Here is an 18,306-nt window from a genome sequence, read left to right on the forward strand (position 1 = left end):
CACTGCAAGGACGTTTTTGTGCCGAGATTGATTGACTCCGTGTAAATAGGTGGAACCTTTAATTAAAACACAAGCGCCGACGCGGTGTCTCGGTGCGCTGACAACACGCGGCACAGACCACTTAAGGGGCTGATTCTATTTTAATCTATCCTGGCATAAATCAGGAGAAAGACCCAGTTCAGCAAAGCACTTAGCACATGTTTAAGTCCATCATATTCAGCAAAGTATTCAAGCATGAGCCGAACTGCGGCAAAGGCTATCACAGGAAAATGACGGTGCCTGTTGAAAGGGCTCGGCTTGAGTGTGACAAAGTGATTTGTTTACCAGGTTTGTGCCACGTGGGAGCACACAATAGGTTTATGGCTTGGGAAGAAAACTGGCAGGGTTTGTAAAAGCCTGTTGGGTGATGGTTAACCCACCGAAGAGAATTGCAGTAAGAGCCTGGAGGAGGCTGAGCAGTGAGGAGGAATTAGTGGCTGGCTAAAGGCAGAGCCAGTTTGCACACAGAGGAATTTTCAAACAAACCCCGCCTGGTGTTTGGTAAGTTAAAGGATGGCAGAAAACAGGTCAGAAAAAGAGGCTTCCTTGCCTTCCTCTGAGTTTCTCATCAGGTTGTGCTCCTGGGAGCAGCTACCCCTTCCCATGCCTTCAAAGGAGGCGACAGTCCCCTGGGCCATGCAGCAGCTCACCCTGCCAGACCCCACCGCAGCTAACAGGGATTACTCAATCCATCAAGGAATCACAATGCCAGGTGTGGCAGGGAGAGGGTCCAATGTGACGTACGGGAGGAGAAACGTGGAACAACTTCCGCTGTGCTGACCTGAGCTGCTGGTGTCAACACAAGAAGTAAAATGGCTTATGAGAACTGAAATCAGAAAAGCCACTGCATTTCTTTCCAAAGTTATTATTATTGTTGTGTTGTTTTTATTTTGCTTGAGAATGATGAAGTTTCTGTACTCTGGCCTGACACAAACAGTCACAGCAGTACAATGCACCAGGGCAGGTCACCAGATACGTCAGAACATTTTATCCCCATGTCATGTTATGCCAATTTCCTTTTGATTATTGTATTTTTAAAATCCATTAGCGGCGTCTGCAACTCAGTGCCAATTAAATACACTGTCGTGTTTTCTACAGTGAAGTGCTTCTCCTTTGCTTCATCGAGAAGCAATTTGACACTTGGAATAAAATAAGCATTAATTATAACAATGGAGCGAACCTGGAAGGATGATACTGGGCTGACAAAAGGATTTTATCCTGGCCTAACCAGTTGGAGTAGCCTCAAAGAAGACACCATCAGACTAGGTTGTCACTATGGGTGGTGTAGGAATTCTGACAGTGTTATGGAGAGCAGGAGGAGGTGGCTCTGATCTACTTTAAAATCACCTTTTCTGGACAGTTTAAGACACCATCTGTCACATGGAAGTGTCCAAAGGGAAACTCTCTTCTGAAGAAGGTGTGAAGTCTCCCTGCTGACAGGAGGCAGAGAGGAAGGGAAGGATCAGATGGATTGTTTTTGAAAACTCCAACTCCTCTGTTGTTAACTTTCCGAAAGCATTCAGGTAGCTATTTTCCAGGATCTTACCAGCTTTATTAGCTACAAATAAGTTATTTAACAGGGAACTTTAGTCATTAATACCTTTAGCTATTTTTCTCAATGATCCCTCAGTTCCCAATAGCTGACATTAATCAGGGCAGCCCCTCTCTGGATTCCCAGCAGGCAGCTTTAGGACCAGGGGAAGGAGAGACAGGTAAACCCACAAAGTCCTTGCTGTTCCTCCTGAAAAGCCTTGATCTTCTGCAGCTTTGCTGAGCTATAAAGTGACTGCAGCCCTGACCTTGACCGAGAGCGATACGAGCATAGTGAAATAACACCATCCTGCATCCAGACTTACTGCCCGTGGGATCATCGTATTCACCTTTTATGAACGAGGAGCAATTTGTTGGGTCTGACCTGGAAATTGAAGTGCAAGTGACAACACTCAGTGAGGGCTGCGGGCCTCCTTTGGGGAGACAGATGCACAGCCTCAGCAAACCCAGCTCCCAGGAACAGCCCTTTTCCTAACAAGAGTTGACAAGCACAGTTTACCCACTGGCAGGAAATTATAATAGACAGATTTTCCCTTTGAAAGCAGAAAGCCTCACGTGCAGATCAAATGCAGTGTCAAAGTGCATCCTGTGTCTTTTGATGACTGTCCCTTGCCTGTGGTGGCTTGGCCTGGTGGAGCACCGCAGGCAGGCACAGCATTCCCAGCAGACTGATGCCTCTGGATGTTAGCAGAGACTGCGTCGTGCAGGAGAGAAGGGAAGATAACACCGCTATCAACCCTGCTGATGTAAATCTTACTTATTTAAACTAATTTATTTAAAGGTTCCTGTGCAAGAGATGGAGACCCCAAGCAAAGCATCCCAGGAGGGGGAAACTGCTCCCTTAGCAGGTAGGAAAAAATCCTCAGTGGCTGCAAAGGTGACCTTGCACAGGTGTGTGCACAGAAGCACTTGATGAGCTTATTCCTCACACTCTTATTCAACACTATCTTTTTGACAAAAACAGGCCACCTGAATGTTCAGATGTAGGGCTCTCCTGCTACAAAATGAGTGAGGTAGCAACAGGTACCAAGCCCAGCTCAAATGCAGTTTGTAGCCCAAAGCTATCTTTTGTGAATTTGTTTATAGAATCATAGAATTATAGACTGGTTTGAGTTGAAAGGGACCTTAAAGATCAACCCCCTGCCATGGGCAGGGGCACCTTCCACTAGACAAGTTCAAAGCCCCATCCAACCTGGCCTTGATCACTTTGGCCTGGGATACTTTTATGTGGCCATTTGTTTCAAAAGATTGTGTGCAATTTTGCAAATCACCAGTCTGTGTCACAGCCTTGTGACCCCCACCTTTCTCGTTATTAAATCAGAAAGTCCTCATCTACTCATTGTTAGAGGTATCATGTGCTCAGGTCTGTTGTAGGTCCCCAATGGTCCCTAAGAAGCAGGGATGAGAGCCTTGAACTGCACACTCCCTGTTTGTGGAATCATGCTCACATCCAGTACCAAACCTTTTTGCCATGAGTGTTGTTTTGGGCAGAGCCACAAACACAGCAAGATGTGAAAACCCCACAGGCTCTGTTACAGAGGAAGTTAATGGATGAGCACAAAGGTCTGCCCACCTGAGAACAGAAATCCCTCCTTTGTGACAAAGTTTCTGACAACCAGATCTGAAATTTCTGAGACTCTCTTTAAAAATTAAATTGCTTATTTCTAAATTAAACTGTGATTTATGATGAAGCTGAATTTAAAAATCTTTTAATGGAAAGGTAAATTAGGATTGAAAGGAAGGAACAACCTTGCTCCAGGTCAAATGAAACATTTGATTTGATACAAGACTAATTTTTTTGTTCCCATTTTAGCTGAAGAAAAATCTGTTTTATCAGGCTAGTCATCTTTTTCCCAACATTTATTAAGGACCTCCAGACTTAAAGATCCCATATTTGCTTGGCTTTCCCTTGTAGAGGTCAAAAACATCAGGGACCCAGTAGGATGAGTGTCCATACCCTCCCTGTGTGCCCAGCTCCCACAGGGCAGAGGAAAGGCAGCACTTTGTCTAATTACAGCCCAAACATTGCACCAATGGACTTTTAAGCCTTTAAACCTGAGCCTTTCCATTCTAACTTTGATTTGTATCTCGGTGTGGAGCTGGCTGTGGCTGGTAAAGGTCAGGCACAGGAGGCTGCACTGCTACCTCTCCAAAAACCCACTGCACTGAGCTTGGTGGGGTCCCCTGGGTGGGAGAAGGTCTGGATGGGGCTAAGGTCCTCCCAATCATCAAGCAGTCACTCTGGAGGCAGGGAGAGGAATGAAATGGATAAGCAATCAAGGAAAACAAGCTGCCTTTTTCCCCCCCTTAAATTTGACTGTGTCCTGATGTGCAGCGCAGCAGCCCGAGGAGCGGTGCTGCTCCCGGCAGAAAGACGCTCTTGCTCTGCCTCTCCATCCCCTCCCACATCCAGCTTCACTTGCACTCTCACCCACCAGCTTTACTATTTCTCATTCCCGGTTCGGAGGCTTTCAGGTCCTCACGAGACGTGGCTGCACCTCATTTGCCAGCAAATTGCGTATGAAGCTCATGTAAACTAATGCACTTTGGTGAGTCTCCAGCAAAGGGCATAAAACGCGATCACGGAGATCCACCAGGGGCTGGAGCTGCCAGCGAAGAGGTGTCAGCAGGAGAGGACAGGAGGGACCGGCGACAGCCTGTGCCCAAACCCGCAGGAGGAGCCCTAGGAAGGGGCTGGAGCGCTGCGAGCGCCGGCTCCCCGCCGCGGCGGGGCACGGCCGCCCGCGCCGCATCATTTCTGCTTAAACTGTGAGCAAAAGCCTTCCGCGGCAGAGAATTCCCAGCTGCCAGCGCTGGTGCAGAGCAGCCGGAGGCGCTTGCAGGGAGGCGGCGGTGCCAGCCCAAACCACCTCCCGGCACGGCTCCATCTCCCCGCCGAGCGCGGCTGCGGCGCCACACGGGACCCCGGCAGGGGCAGACGGGGATGTGACCTCCGGACACCCCGAGGACATCGCAGGGCACCGACACCATGCCTGTCAAGGCGTTATCTCCACCTGCCCTGTCATCCCCCCTGGCACAGCGAGGTCGACAAATCCGCTGCCTGGAAAATGTGCTTCCCAAAAGAGTGGAAGTAGTTACCATGGAAATAAAAAAAGGTTCCTCGGCCCAACTCCACCGAAATATTTATTTGCCTCCCAGGGTTTCACAGGCTACTTATTAACAACAACAACAGCAGCAGCAAAACCGGAGAGACACTGGAGCAGGACTAACAAGTCGGGTTTGGGAGGGACCTCCTGAAATCATTGTGTGTCTGCTGGAGGAGTCACTGAGGCACAGGAAGAGCCCGTGAATTGCCCAAGGATTTCAGCTTATGTCTTGCACACAAACATGCAGGTACAAAGATGTACTTTGCTGTTCAAAGGCTTGAGCAGGTCTGCTCACTGAAATCCCAGATTACACCCGGAGCTGGCTGCAGTTTGCCCCAGCTCTTGAGTGTCCAGTGCACACCGAGGTAAAAACCAACTGCTACAAAGTGCTGCTGCCTGGGACACAGCTCTGCTTGTGATCCTCAATACACCTTCACCTCTGCCCCAGCTGCCAGCCACCAGTCCCCTCCTGTCTGGGGCAGGATGTGAAGGGAATGCTCGCAGCCGAGTCCTGGCCACCTCAGAGCCCAGCAGGGACCATATCAACAGCTCAAACTACACCTCCAGAGCTAAGCAGGGACACAAAAGTGTTGTTTATAAACAACCCCTTTCTGAAATAAGTAGGGAGCAGGCAAAACAAAGGAAAATGCCCATGACTAGGAAGATGGTGGAGGTTGGTTGTCCATGAGAGGTACCTGTAAGAGCATCCTGAATGCACTGAGGCTGCCCCAAGCTCTTAGCTCAGCATCAGCTCCCAGCCCTTCTCAAACTGAGCACCCCACCACATCCTGCCCTGTGCTCCACATCCTCCTGACACAGCTCAGAACAGCTGACATGCCAAATCACCACTGAAGTGCCTTAGGCTTAGCAGAGGACAGACAGCATCAGGAACACAAAACTAATGACAAACAGCTTCTGACATGCTCAGATGCAGGGAGTCTGCACAGCACCTGTGTAGCCTTGGTAATCCACATAGGAGCAGTGCAAGGGATGCAGGTATTGCAAAGGCCACGTGTTGCACAAAAATTAATTTGACTTTTAAAACTAGTTACTATTGTAATCCGTTCTTTCCTAATTAAAGTGGCTTTGGTCAGAAAGACCCAGATTCAATCCAGAGCACTCAGACCCCTAAATACCCTAAGAGATCTGGGCTCTAGTCCGTTATGCCTGGTTGAAAATGGATTGAATTTGAACACTTTTACTCATATTGCTGGATCATTTTGGATATTGGACAAATACTTTACTTACTCCTTCCCTGAGGAAGTAAACACCAAAGGTAATGATCTGGTCCTTAACTTCCTACCCCCTGCCTGCTGCTCTCATGCACGGCTGGAAGGGGCAGGAGCATGGAGCAGCCTGGGCACTGGGAATAAGCAAATCCCGGCCACCTACAGATGGCACCTCAGGAACTTCAGGGAGCTTTAGGGGATCTCATCTCATGTACGTTGGTCACCTGGAGTTAGTAAAATAGAGTCCTGAATAGAAGATAATGAAGGCAGGCTTTCTTAGAAAATACCATCTTGAAGAAAAAAATGTAATCAAGAGAATGTTTTTCGCCTTAGTGTGTCCTGTCCAGATGGGAAGAGCCGCTTAGTGCCCTGTACTGACAGTACTTGGGGTTGGCTCTTTCCTACACCCGGGTTACCCACGCTGCAGGAATTTGGGAGTCAGCCTATCATTAGCATGCATATCTGGGAGTGTCGTGCCTCATCAAAACTGTCTAGGACATATTTTAGCACATCAGAGCTTCGATTTGAAGATGCTTACACAGAAATACACAGATGGGTATCGGCGCAAGATGGAAACACTTCAAAATATATGTGGAGCTTGCAGCAAATTTTGCCTTGCTGATCCTTTCCTCCTTGGAAGGGCTTGTGAAAGTCCTTGGGGGAATCTGGATTGTGCTGTGCTTGTGGGAGGGAAAGGGGATGCAATTAAAGCATAAAGTCATATCTTCTATAAGGAACAGGCTGATTGTTTTTTGCAAAGCCCCATCCCAAAGTAAAGTGCAGCCTGGCACAGGTGGGGTTGCAGCAAGTTCCAGAGCTGCTCCGTGTATTTCTGGGCTTTCTGCAAAAGCCAGCCTGATCAGCTGCGTTTAAAACATGATTATCCCCAGAATCACTGCATGTAAATCACTCACTGAGGGCTGGATCTGCCCCACTCCCGCAGCAGCCAGCAGAAAGGGGCATTCCACTGAGATGAGAGGTGCAGGCAAGAAGAGGTGGGAGAGGGATTCCCTCTGCTCTCTTCCTGCCCTCAGCAGCCTCTGCTCTAAAAGCAGCCCAGCTTCATCTACAAGAGCCTGAGGGAAATGAGTGGCTGAGCTGTAAACAGAGGTAAATGAATCCTTCAGGGAATCGGTCCAACAACCGCGAGCTCCAAGGGGCTGGAAAGCAGCCTGAGAGGGTGGCAGATCCCACGCTCGCTCCAAGCGCACACATGCTCTCATGGCCCCGGAGAAAGTTTAATTTGCTGCAACTGTTTCAACAAAGCCAAAGCCCCGGTAATGCTGTTACACACTGAAATCACTCAGTGGGAAAGAGCACAGAGCAGAAAATGCTGTGGGCACAGAGGAGTCCCTCGGCTTTCATCAGGCACCCAGACCAGCCTTGGCACCTGGGCTTTGTAAGGGAGAAGCAAAGAAAGTCTCCAAAACCCCCCTGAACCACCCCAGAGCACTTCAAAAATATGGTGTGCCAAAATAGTCTCTTAATTTAGTACAGGGGGCTGAAGGGGTATGAAAAGATGGAGAAACTCCACATAATGTCCTGGAGAGTGTTTAAAGAAAAGAGGTTAGAACCACAGAATATCCTGAGTTGGAAGAGACCCACGAGGATCATCAAATCCCACTCCTAACCCTGCACTGACCATCCCCAAGAATCACACCATGACCCCTGGGAGTGTTGTCCAAATGCTCCTGGAGCTCTGGCAGCTTTGAGACTGTGACTACTGCTGTGAGGAGCCTGTTCAGTGCCCCACCACCCTCTGGGGGAAGAACCTTTTCCTGATATCCAACCCAACACTGCCTCCCCCCAACAGACTGAAGAGCTGAGTGTATTTTTTGACCAAAGAATGAGGTTTGCATGAGGACAGAGGTACTTTTTGTCACAGTCACTTCCTCTGACACCAGGGTCTGAGCATCTTGCCTGAAGTTTCTTTACACCCACTCCTCATCACTCTCACCTATCCTACAAGCAGAGGCATCCACATATCCAGGGAAATAGGCTTGGGCTGGCAGGATATCGAGAGCTGCTCTCTTCCCTTCTCCTCCAGCTATGGCCATTCTACTCAGCCAAACCACCCATCCTGCTGATGCTTCCCATCTGGTTCCTGCCTGAGCCACAAAGGTGCCCAGTCTGTATCTGCCCAGATGATGGCTCTCCACCCTTCAGTGCCAGACACTGCCTGGACACAGAGTTAATTTGCACCAGGTTGCTCTGCTGCACGCTCTGGGCACAGACACCATTATCTGGACCAGTTTAAATCACACTTTCTGCCTTATTCCAACCAGTGGAATTACTTACACCAGCCTTACTGCCAAGATCCTGGTGTAACTCAGCTCCAGCTAAAAGAGTTCATTGGACCAGGACTTCCTGAAGGGGCCAGGGGAGCTCCAGTAGCTCTGCACCCTCCCCACCACCCATCCCTCTCCCTGCATCACATCCTCCGCCGGGCTGAGTCAGCCATACACAGGCCACATGGTGAATCACACCAGGAGCTGCTGCGAGCTAAAAATAATCCTGTGGGGATTTTTTAGTTCTCAGGTTGTTATTCCTAAACTGCTCACTTCCCCTTCTCAGGTCACCACAAAGCTCCTTACACACAGACCCCCAGCACTGGGCAAAGGACCACCTTTAGGGCGGCTGTAGGGGGAGGGTGAGTGCTGCTCACCACCACCCTGCAGTTCAGACTTCAGAGACCTGCCAGAGCTTCTCCTTACAGCTCTGGCTGTTGGGGTTTGGAGCAGGCTTTGGTGCACACCTCACTCACAGGGTGGTCACAGCCAGCACGGTGTCAACCAGCGGCACCAGAGCCAACCAGTCCTCTCAAACCCCAGCAGCGTGCCAGGGACGTGTGTCAACACCTATTCTGCACTTTGCTTCTCTTTCAGCTGGCAAAGCTGCTACCTCAATAGAGAGCAGCTTCAGCCAAGAAAAACAAGCATTACCTTACGTTCCCGGGTTTGTTTGTCATTATCATGATGCTCTGCTCTGACTGGGAGGCCCCATTATGCATCACGCTGCCTACTTTCGAATAATAAGCTACATGTGTAAATAGGCTCCTCTATTTCGAGTTGAATAGCTAACAAATGAGCAAACAAAAACTCCCCAGCCCACCACAGTCCTGTTTAACTGACGCAATGGGTGCCTTTATGCATCCCGAAGGTGAGACATCCATCACGCTCACAGCGCGAGCGGCTGCTGCATCACTGCCACAATCCAAATGCCCCGGCGCTGGCTGCAGCCAGCACGGGTGGTGTGGAGGGTCAGGCTGGCACTGCCAGCTCCTCTGTGAGCCTCAGACCTAAAACTGATGTGACACTCACTCCCCCTACATCATCATTAACGCAGCTGCTGTGGAGGCTGGAGATGGATTCATCTGTGCTGAGTTAGCCTCCTCACACTGGGAAGGAAGGGTAGGGCTTTAAGAGGGTGTTTGATCCAAGCAGGTGTCCCATGGGGCACCCTGGATCTGGATTAGACCATGGCAAGGCTCACATAGTGAGCCCTATGAATTTCTGCACTGTCCTGCTGCACAGCTTTCCCACTCTATTGAACCCTCTGCAAATGGTGTTTCCTTCATCACAGCTCTACCTCCTTTTGTATTCCTTAATTTTTTCCATAGTCTGTATTATTATCTATTGCAAGAAGAGTTATTTAAGAACCTTTGGGCTATAATGGGCTTGGCATTACAGGAAAATAAAGCAGCTCTCCAGGAAACTCGTGCTGATTTCAGCCTTCCCATTTATGCTGTGATGCATCACACTGTGCTCTAATGTCTCACTAATCTGCAGCTCAATCTGCTGTTAAACAGGCTCATGATGCAGAAGCCTCTCACTAAGGTTGCTTGATATTCATCTGTTGATTGAATCATTTGCTTCTTGTGATTTGCAAATGCGCCAAAGAGCCAGAAGCCCTTTTTCTTCTAGAAAAGTTAATTGGATCAGCATCCTGCACTGGCAGGTGGCACCCGCTCCTACCCAGGCTTCCACTGACTCCACTATGGCAGAGAGGCCACCCTGCAGAACGGGAAGCTGGGATTAAGGACACCACAAGGGACAAATTCCCCAAGAGACCATTCTCTGCAAGAATTAAACACCCCATTTTTTTTCAGAGGCCCCGAGCAGCCTGTGCAGAGATGCCCCTGTCCTGGAGCAATGTCCCATCCCTTCAGCCTCATCACAACACAGGTATCCAGCAATGGGGCTGGTCACCAACAAACTCTGTTTCTAGACATTCCCTACAATGAATTTGCCCCTCCATACTTTCATCTTTCTCTTTTTTGAGAGCTAAGCTTCACCAGCAGCCCCTTTGGACACATCCCACCCGGTTATTCACTGTTACAACTACTCCTTCATAGCCTGCAGATGAAGGCCCTTCAGCACCACTTGGTTTCAGTTATTTTTTTATACTCCAGCATGCCACACATCACTTGATATCTTCCTCAATAATTAAGTGGTTAGTGCCATTGTCAAAGAAGCCCTGGATGACATTTCTATGGGGTTTCCAAAGAACTGAGGTCCCAAGCAAGGACATATCTGGCACCAGGCCTGCAGGGCTGTGATTATCTGGCTGTAAATAACACCTCGGAATATATGGTTTATTGTGGTGATAACACACATTTTGTAGGTTACATAAATTGGAGCAATTCTGCTGACAGAGGAAAAATAGTGGTGTGTGTGATGGTTTCCTCCGGTTGCTAGGAAATAGAGTTAGTGCTGGGTCCTTACATGCCTCAGTGCACACTCGTGACAGATGATAGATTCGGCACATGTGTGGAGCCCAGCCTGTTAGCAAGCCCTGACTGAGGGGAAGGCAGCAACGCAGTGACAGCAAGATCCATTTAACCAAAATATATGCATTTTTCATTAAGAGAACTACATTTGTTTGCCCAAGGCGTTTAGGGAAACGTAAGCAAAGAATAAAGTTAGAGCTGAAGAGACAGGTGGTCCATGCAGGCAAACCCAGACCAGCTAGGCAGATGCACAAGATGGGCTGTGGTAAGGATTTTAACACCTGTCCAAAGCCCTAATGTGAACAAGCTGTGATTTTTCAAAAAATGGTCTTTTCTATCACCTCAAGGCCCACAGAGCCCAAAGGTCTCCTCCCTGCCATGGGGGCTCGGCACAGCTGTAAGGTTCCTTCTCCTTCCCCTCTCCTCAGTATGTGGGGTTATACTCTTGCATCAAGAAGCTGAGCCTGGTTTCTTCTTCTGCAAATGTTTGCTAAACCAAATTGCAGTTTGTTCTATTGGTCTCATGCTCCAATTTGCTTGAAATAGCAAAGCACTTGGTCAAAGGGCACAGAAAGTGGCCAGAGCCTTCTTCTTTGAATATTTGTATACATAAATAAATATATATACACACACACAGACACTTTTAGGTTAGCTAATCTCTTCCCCCTCCCTCAAGGCAGGCACAGATCTACTACCCCATCCCCAGGTGCACCTCTAACCTGTTCTTTACTGTGGCAAAGCTCAATTACAAAGACAATGTTAAACCACAAAGCTTAAAATAAAGAAAGCAATTGGCATGATTACAGCTGTGCCCTGTCCACAGACAGGGGATTTCATCCACAGCCAAGGGAGCTGATCTGGCTTCTGGTGTTGTTATTGCTTATATTATAGTGTTGTCCCATCAGGACAGCTCTGTGACCAGCTGCTCTGCAGGCACAGTACTGGCCTTTGCTTTTTAGAGTGATTAAATTCTCCTAAGAGATGTTCCTGGAGTGATCCAGTCTCTCTTTACTGCTCTCACCAAAACAAATGGGACATCCTCTGCCAAATTCAGCAAAGCAAGGTCAGAGGAAATAAAACAGGGTTAGCAGGGTTGCAGACTCCTTATAATTAACTATTTGGCACAGATTAATGGCCTTTTCTTTAGGAGAATCCTAAGGATTTGCCAGAGTGCAAACACACAGGTGTTTCCTGAGGTTTTGGGGCTCTTTGGTGCAGAAGTCCTCGGTTTTGGATAACCCCCAGACAGGCCATTGCCCATGTGCAGGTTGCAGCAGATAAAGGCTGGGTTTGGGCTGGGGTAGAGGCAGAGGATGGTTAAATACTCTCTTCCACAGCTCCAGAGGGTTTCTCTAGCTCATCCCCAACCAGCACTGGGGAGGGATATCCTGAGCTCAGTGTTGGACTGTGGAATGATGCTGCCAGTGGGACTCAGCCCCACACCAGCCCAGCCTGTCACCACACACTGGGAGGCAGAAGCAGAGCCCATTTCTAAAGCCTGATAAAAATGTAATTTAATCCCAGCCACACAAAACGCTTCCCTAAGCCTTTGAAAGGCCTCCTAATCCTTGATTTGCCCTCAAATCTTGAAATTTTCTTAAAGAATCAAGGAGGCGCTTTGTCTGTCAAGTGCCTCTATGCCTAATGAGGTTATTAAGGCATATTAGCACGCACAGAACATTCTCTCCTGACTTTGGCACAGCAGAGCTCAGCGTTTTTGTCTCAATTAATCCAAGTCTTCCTGCTCTGCTGCTGCCCCCAGCCCTCAGTGCCTTGAGTTTGTCCCTGCTTTTGGCAGAGATGGCCATCACTTCACTCTGGCAGCAGTGGAGAGCTCCCTAATCCAGCTCCACACAGTGCTTTTGTTGTTATGCCTTCAGATGTTTCTGAAGAGCACACCATGCCTTTTCTACATGGCTGGAAGACTAAAGAGGTCCCTGAACCTACATGTATGTCCTGGGGTCTATCATCTGATACAGAGATTTATCTAATTTTTGTTTTAAGCAGAAATCATTCTCTTTGCACAGAAAGGATGTTGGTTTTGCATATGGACGCGCATCAACCCAGCAGCCCTGATTCCCTCAGCAAAACAAGGCCACCTCCTTTAACACAGAGGAAGCAAGGGTCTGATCCATGCCCAGCATCAGGGCAGGAGGACAACACAGATCCACATTTCTGGCCTGCCTCCATCTCCCATCACAGCCATATGGGAAAGGGAGCATTCTCAAATAGCTGGGGGCTCAAAGCAAGTTTTGCTCTCAGCTCAAGTGAGACATATCATTTCCCCAGGATGCACTATTAAAGAAGAAAACCTTTGCCAATGTTATGCTTTATAATGCAATGATTTTCATAACAGCCCAACATGCTATCTGGCATGGGATCAGCTTTCCCTTAAACCACCCAAACGGGCTGCAAGAGGTGCAGGAGAGAACAGACACAGGATCTGGTTGGGTTTGCAAGCAATCCATGCAGCAGCCTCAGTGCAGCTCAGCCCGACGCGCACCTCGCTCAGAGAGAAGCTCAGATGTGGCACTGCTGGGTTAATGGTTGGACTCGAGGATCTCAGAGGTTTTTTTCAATCTTAATGATTCTAGTGTCCCCTTCCTGCCTTGGACCAGAACTGGGCAACCTCACCCACATTTCTGTGGGCTGGAGGGTCGCCTCCCCAGTAAGCCTAGGACCACCCTTTATCAGTAGGATTTGCTTCATTTTCAGCAAGAAGCTTGACAGCCCGCACTTATCTCTATTTACAATGACCATGGTTAAATAGCTACCTAAAAATCCAGGTTAGCAGCCTTAAAAAATTTCACCATTAAGAAGGAGAAGGAGGGCCGCAACACAGACCCCCCCAGAGAGCTGGGTCCCCTCTAAAATGCTGCCAGAGCTGCTCAGAAGCAGCACAGAGGTGCCATCCCACCATCACCTTCTCCTGGCAAAGCCTATTTGGGATGTCCCCATGCACCAAAAACAGAGAGAAATTTTCCCCCCTCTTTCAAAAACTCAGCTCATTTCAGTGATGTGATTAACAGAGCAGCTTGCAGGCTGTGGCTGGGACGTGAATGGGTGGGGTGGGAAGGTGTGGGACACGGGTAAGGCAGCGGGCAGTGTCCCCGGAGCAATCCCTGCAGCAGCAATTCCTGAAGCCGCGCTCCCGGCTGTGCCGGGGGAGCCGCTGGCACCGCAGCCCCTACACAACACACACACACAAACACACACACACCCTCCACCACTCCTGCTTTTGCACTGGGAGGGTGTTTCGGGAGGCAGGAGAGGGAAACCTGCTCCAGGGCTTACTGGAATCAAATCCTTGATCCTTTACCATAGCGCAGGATTATTTTTAAGCCAGGTGAGGTCCCCAGCTCAGCTGGATTTTGTATCAGCAAGGTGGGGGGTGAGGTGTAAACCAGCACCTCAGGTATAAGCTCCTGAGAGATGTATCCTCAGGAGCAAGGCTAAGGGGGGCTGGAGCAAAATCCCAACATTCTAACCCCTATCCTTGGCTTTACAAGAGCTGGAACGTGCTATCCAGCACAGTTTGGCACAAAGCCCCATGAAGGCTTGAGCAACTGGGAGACAGCATTCCCTGAGGGAATGAGGAGCTTTAACTTTTGTAGCACAGCACACATGCTAGCCCAGGATCTCAAGGGAATAAGAAAGATATGTCATTTCATCACTGTTCTTGGAACGAAGACAAAAAACCAAAGGAAAACAAAACAGAGCACCCCCTGGGATCCATAAAGAGGAAACTAAAAATATGATAAATAGGCTGGATCATTATTTTCTGAAAATGACATATTGCAGCTCATGTTATATATCTAGATTCCTATTGTCACTAAGGATAAAAATTTTGGCACGAAGTAAGTCAAAGAGAAAAATTTAATTTCTGCCATTCCACAAACTAATAAATACTGGTAAAGAGCCATCTACAGAAAACACAAACCAGAAATTTCAGTCCTGTAGGACAAGAGAGGAAGAGGACAACACCAGCTTTCCTTACCAACAGCAGGCAAAGGGTTAAGCAAAGGTGTAATTCATCATGTTAGCTTGAATGTTAGGAGAATCTAAGAGAATTACAAGTTCAGAAAATAGCTGCAAAGTGTGTAAAGATAATCATAAATCTGAGGGAAATAATACAGGCTAACAAATGCTCAGGAGATTATGCTGAAACACCTTCTGGTTTTATAATCAAGCAGGAGGAGTGGCCAGGTACCCACTCCTGCAGAGGGGGGACACTGTGGCCTGCATTGGGATTTACCCATGGAAAATACTCCCAGAGGAATCTGGAGATAAAGCCGGAGAGTGGAAAGCTGAGTAATATTAAAAATAAATTCAGAGAAGGCAGAAAGCTGGGATCCTTCACGCAGTTTTAAAGGCACAACAGCATAGCAAGAGCAGCAGCTGCCAGGGATGGGAAACCCCTCTTTTAGAGCTGCTTGGCACCAGGCGTGAAATCTTCAATTTTAGATGTTGGGGAGGAACCTATACATTAGCACATTGTGACAAGATTCCACTACCCCGCTGGCTTTCCCAGAAAATAGGGGTCACAGAGCTAGCCTGTACTCAGAGCTGGGGAATTTTTCCTCATTTTCTTCCTGACTCTGCTAAGTCATCTCATAGCAAAGTCTCTCTTGGTGTAACTGCTGCTCTTTTAACTCTTAAAACCCTGAAATGAGACTGGGGAGGTTATGAATTTGTGGATTTTTTTAGTGCCTAAGGTTTAAAGCATTTTCCTACTCTTTCACATCCCCACTGCAAGGGGAGGCAAGCGGACTCAGGTAGAGCTGCAGGCTGCCCAGGGGCAGCTGGCCAGTTCCTGCTCATCCTGCCCTGGATTTCACATGGGCTCTTGAGAGATCTACTGAGTGTCCAGGAACACATAACCTCTCAAAACCTGAGATTTTAGCATCACTGAATGGTAAAATAGGCTGAGGAGTTTGGTTTGCATCAAGCAGAGTTTGGAGCGCACGGGTTTGGTGCTGCACGTGGGAGTCTGTAGTGCATCATGAGAAGGCCTGTTCAGGGTGCTTTGGTGTTTTTCCCAGTTCAAACAACTCTGAGCACACATCTCCTGCCAGAATCACTGGCTAGGTGTGACAGGAGCAGTTGGATTTGCAGCTCAAAGGTGGCTGCTCACTATGCAGGGCCACAGCTGCCCCAGGCTTTCAGACACCTCCCTGGACACTACAAATACACCCGTGAGGCACAACCTACACATGGGCACAGCCAGGTAACCAAACCACCGGCACAGAGCAACCTCAGCTGAGTGTTTCTGCCATCACTCTGACACCAAACACCTCTCAGGTTTGTCCACAAGTGTGTACAGACACACAACAGGTCCAGGCTAGAGCTTGGAGATGCTGGCACCACGATCTCAGCTGCTTACCCAGATGGGAAGGAATAAACCTGTAAAGCCACCTTTTTCTCGCTGTTCTGGTGATTTTGAAAACTGGCATTTCAGAAACATACCTGGCTAAATAACCACAAAATCCATTTCTTTGATTTCCTCAGACACCACCAGATGCCTCCCATGGAAGATGGGGATGCACAGACCACATTCCCCTCACAGGTCTCCATAGGAAATCCCTCCCTCGAGTGTTTTTCTCCTCACCTAGAACGTGTGGTTTGAGTCCTGTAGTGGGAACATGAGGGAACTCACAGGCTCAGTCCACCCTGGACATGCTGCACAGAACTTTCCCTTGTGCATATTAAGGAAAATATTCCCAAGTTACAAAATGCCTTGTACCTGCAACTTTGTCTTGGACAGGAATGGAGTACCATCAGGAAGTAAAAGTTCTCAGCACAGTTTGGTGGAAAAGAACAAAGGGGAAGAAAAGTAGATAATCAACTTCTTAAAGTAGCTCCTGTTTTCAGCCTTCTCCTACTGCACGTTTGAGTCAGCCCTTATTCACCCCGGAGTCCTGGATTTTAGGAAGACACATGTACTACGCCAAGCCCCTAGCAGGCTCCAGTCAAACTTAATCTGTTAAGTCCTAAAAAACAAAAAAAAAAACACCAAGAAAAATCTAACCCAAAGCCAGCCAAGTAGGACCTTTGCACTGAATCTAATGCCTGGATAAATCCCTGTGGAATACCAAGGGAATAAGGAGGCGAAGCAAGATGTGTATCCTTTCACTTCATAGCGAAAACACAGCCACTATTCACACTGCAGAGTCTTTCAGATGATAAATACTGATCCATCCTTCATTGGAAAAACATGGACCTGCAATTTCCGTGGGGGTTCCTTTCCAACCCTATGGCCCCATCCTGTCTTGGAATATTTTTTTTTCCTAATTGTACCCATAAAATAAAGATTTGCTCCCTACATAATTAATTGATAGATATCTATTTCTGGAGGATGATCTCACCTTGTTTATGTAGGAAAATTTCCAGAGGGTTCCAGAGACACACACACACAGAAAGGTACCCACCTCCCCCAAATTATTCCCAGACTTCTCCGGTCTGAACGTATTTATTTGCAATAATGATTGCGGCTTTATGCGAGCAGATGGGCAGTCCCTGAGAGGATGATTTGTTTCCCCTCTTTTCTTACTTCATGATGTATTTTATGATTTCAGCAGGTCAGTGGCTGCCATGTGTTTCTTTCTAATCTGCGAGCGCTTTTCGTTTGCCTCATTCTTGGCAGCCATCGTATTTACCAAAGAGATCAGACACGGACAGATGATGGCAGAGATCCAGGCTCCTTGAGAGTTCAGCACTTGGATGTTGGCAGCAAATAAAGATATATGGATTGCTGTTGTTGGTTCAAACTTGCAGGGGCTTTTTCCCTCATTATATTTCAGTTTATATGTGCACATATACATATAGATAGATGTGTGTGTGTGTGCTTGCACACATGTGTTTTTAAATTCTCTTTGCAATACCCTGGACCAGATAGAATACAGATGAGCTGTTATACAAAGAACAATAGATGTCAACTAGATTACTACCCACTCCTTTTTTTCTTTTCTCCTCTTCCTTCCCCCCCCCATTTTTTTTATAGGCCTGGGTTGTTATAAATCCTCCATGCCCATTAACCTCTGAACCTCACTGATGATATCTCTTCCAAGCTAAATTGCCTGTATTTCCAGACATTTGTTTGTTCACTTAGAGGTCTATTGGCAGAGGGAGGGGGAGGACAGCCCATTGCTGAATAGGTCTCATGGATTATAAATGAAAATTCTTTCTCTCCTTGTAAGATGATGCATTGAGACCTGTAGCAAATGGACAGCTTGAGCTTATAAGCCCACAGGTGGAAGTCAACAGTAGAAAGTTAATCACACTGATAACAAAAATATCCCAATAGTACGGTGGGAGAAGTGGATCCATCCCTGTAGCTGTGTCCTACCCAGAAAAACCTCTGACCTGCTGTCACTGTGCTCCAGCTGCAGCAGTGAGGGGCTGAGAGGGGCTGGGACACTGCCCCTTCAGTGCCAAGGAAGGCAACAGAGTCCCAGGAATGGACCAGAATGGGGACAAGCTCCTGTCCCAGGGGTGCTGACAGAGATGGGGCAGTGGGAAAACTGAAGGTCCAGTCAGTGCTTCCAGGACTTTTGCTTCCATTATTGCCCAGGAATAAGAAGCCTGCTCATCCCACAGGCTCTGTCCTTTGGGTGGCTTTGCACAGAGTTCAGCCACCAAACTAGCAAAGGTG

General features: G+C 48.0%; 1 protein-coding gene across 2 annotated transcripts in view; it reads right to left on the reverse strand.

Moving 5' to 3' along the window:
- PROK2 (prokineticin 2) overlaps nt 1–18,306 on the reverse strand; it is a 94,760-nt gene that overhangs the window by 61,249 nt on the left and 15,205 nt on the right. The window contains exon 3 of one of the 2 annotated variants that reach the window (XR_011154646.1): nt 1,509–1,954. The exons of the other annotated variant lie outside the window; for it this stretch is intronic. The gene's annotated coding sequence lies outside the window, so the exon portion shown is untranslated. Of the gene's footprint in view, nt 1–1,508; nt 1,955–18,306 lie in introns of those variants that run through there. 2 annotated transcript variants of the gene reach the window in all.

Source organism: Aphelocoma coerulescens, chromosome 12 (assembly GCF_041296385.1).
Source record: "Aphelocoma coerulescens isolate FSJ_1873_10779 chromosome 12, UR_Acoe_1.0, whole genome shotgun sequence".
NCBI lineage: Eukaryota > Metazoa > Chordata > Aves > Passeriformes > Corvidae > Aphelocoma > Aphelocoma coerulescens.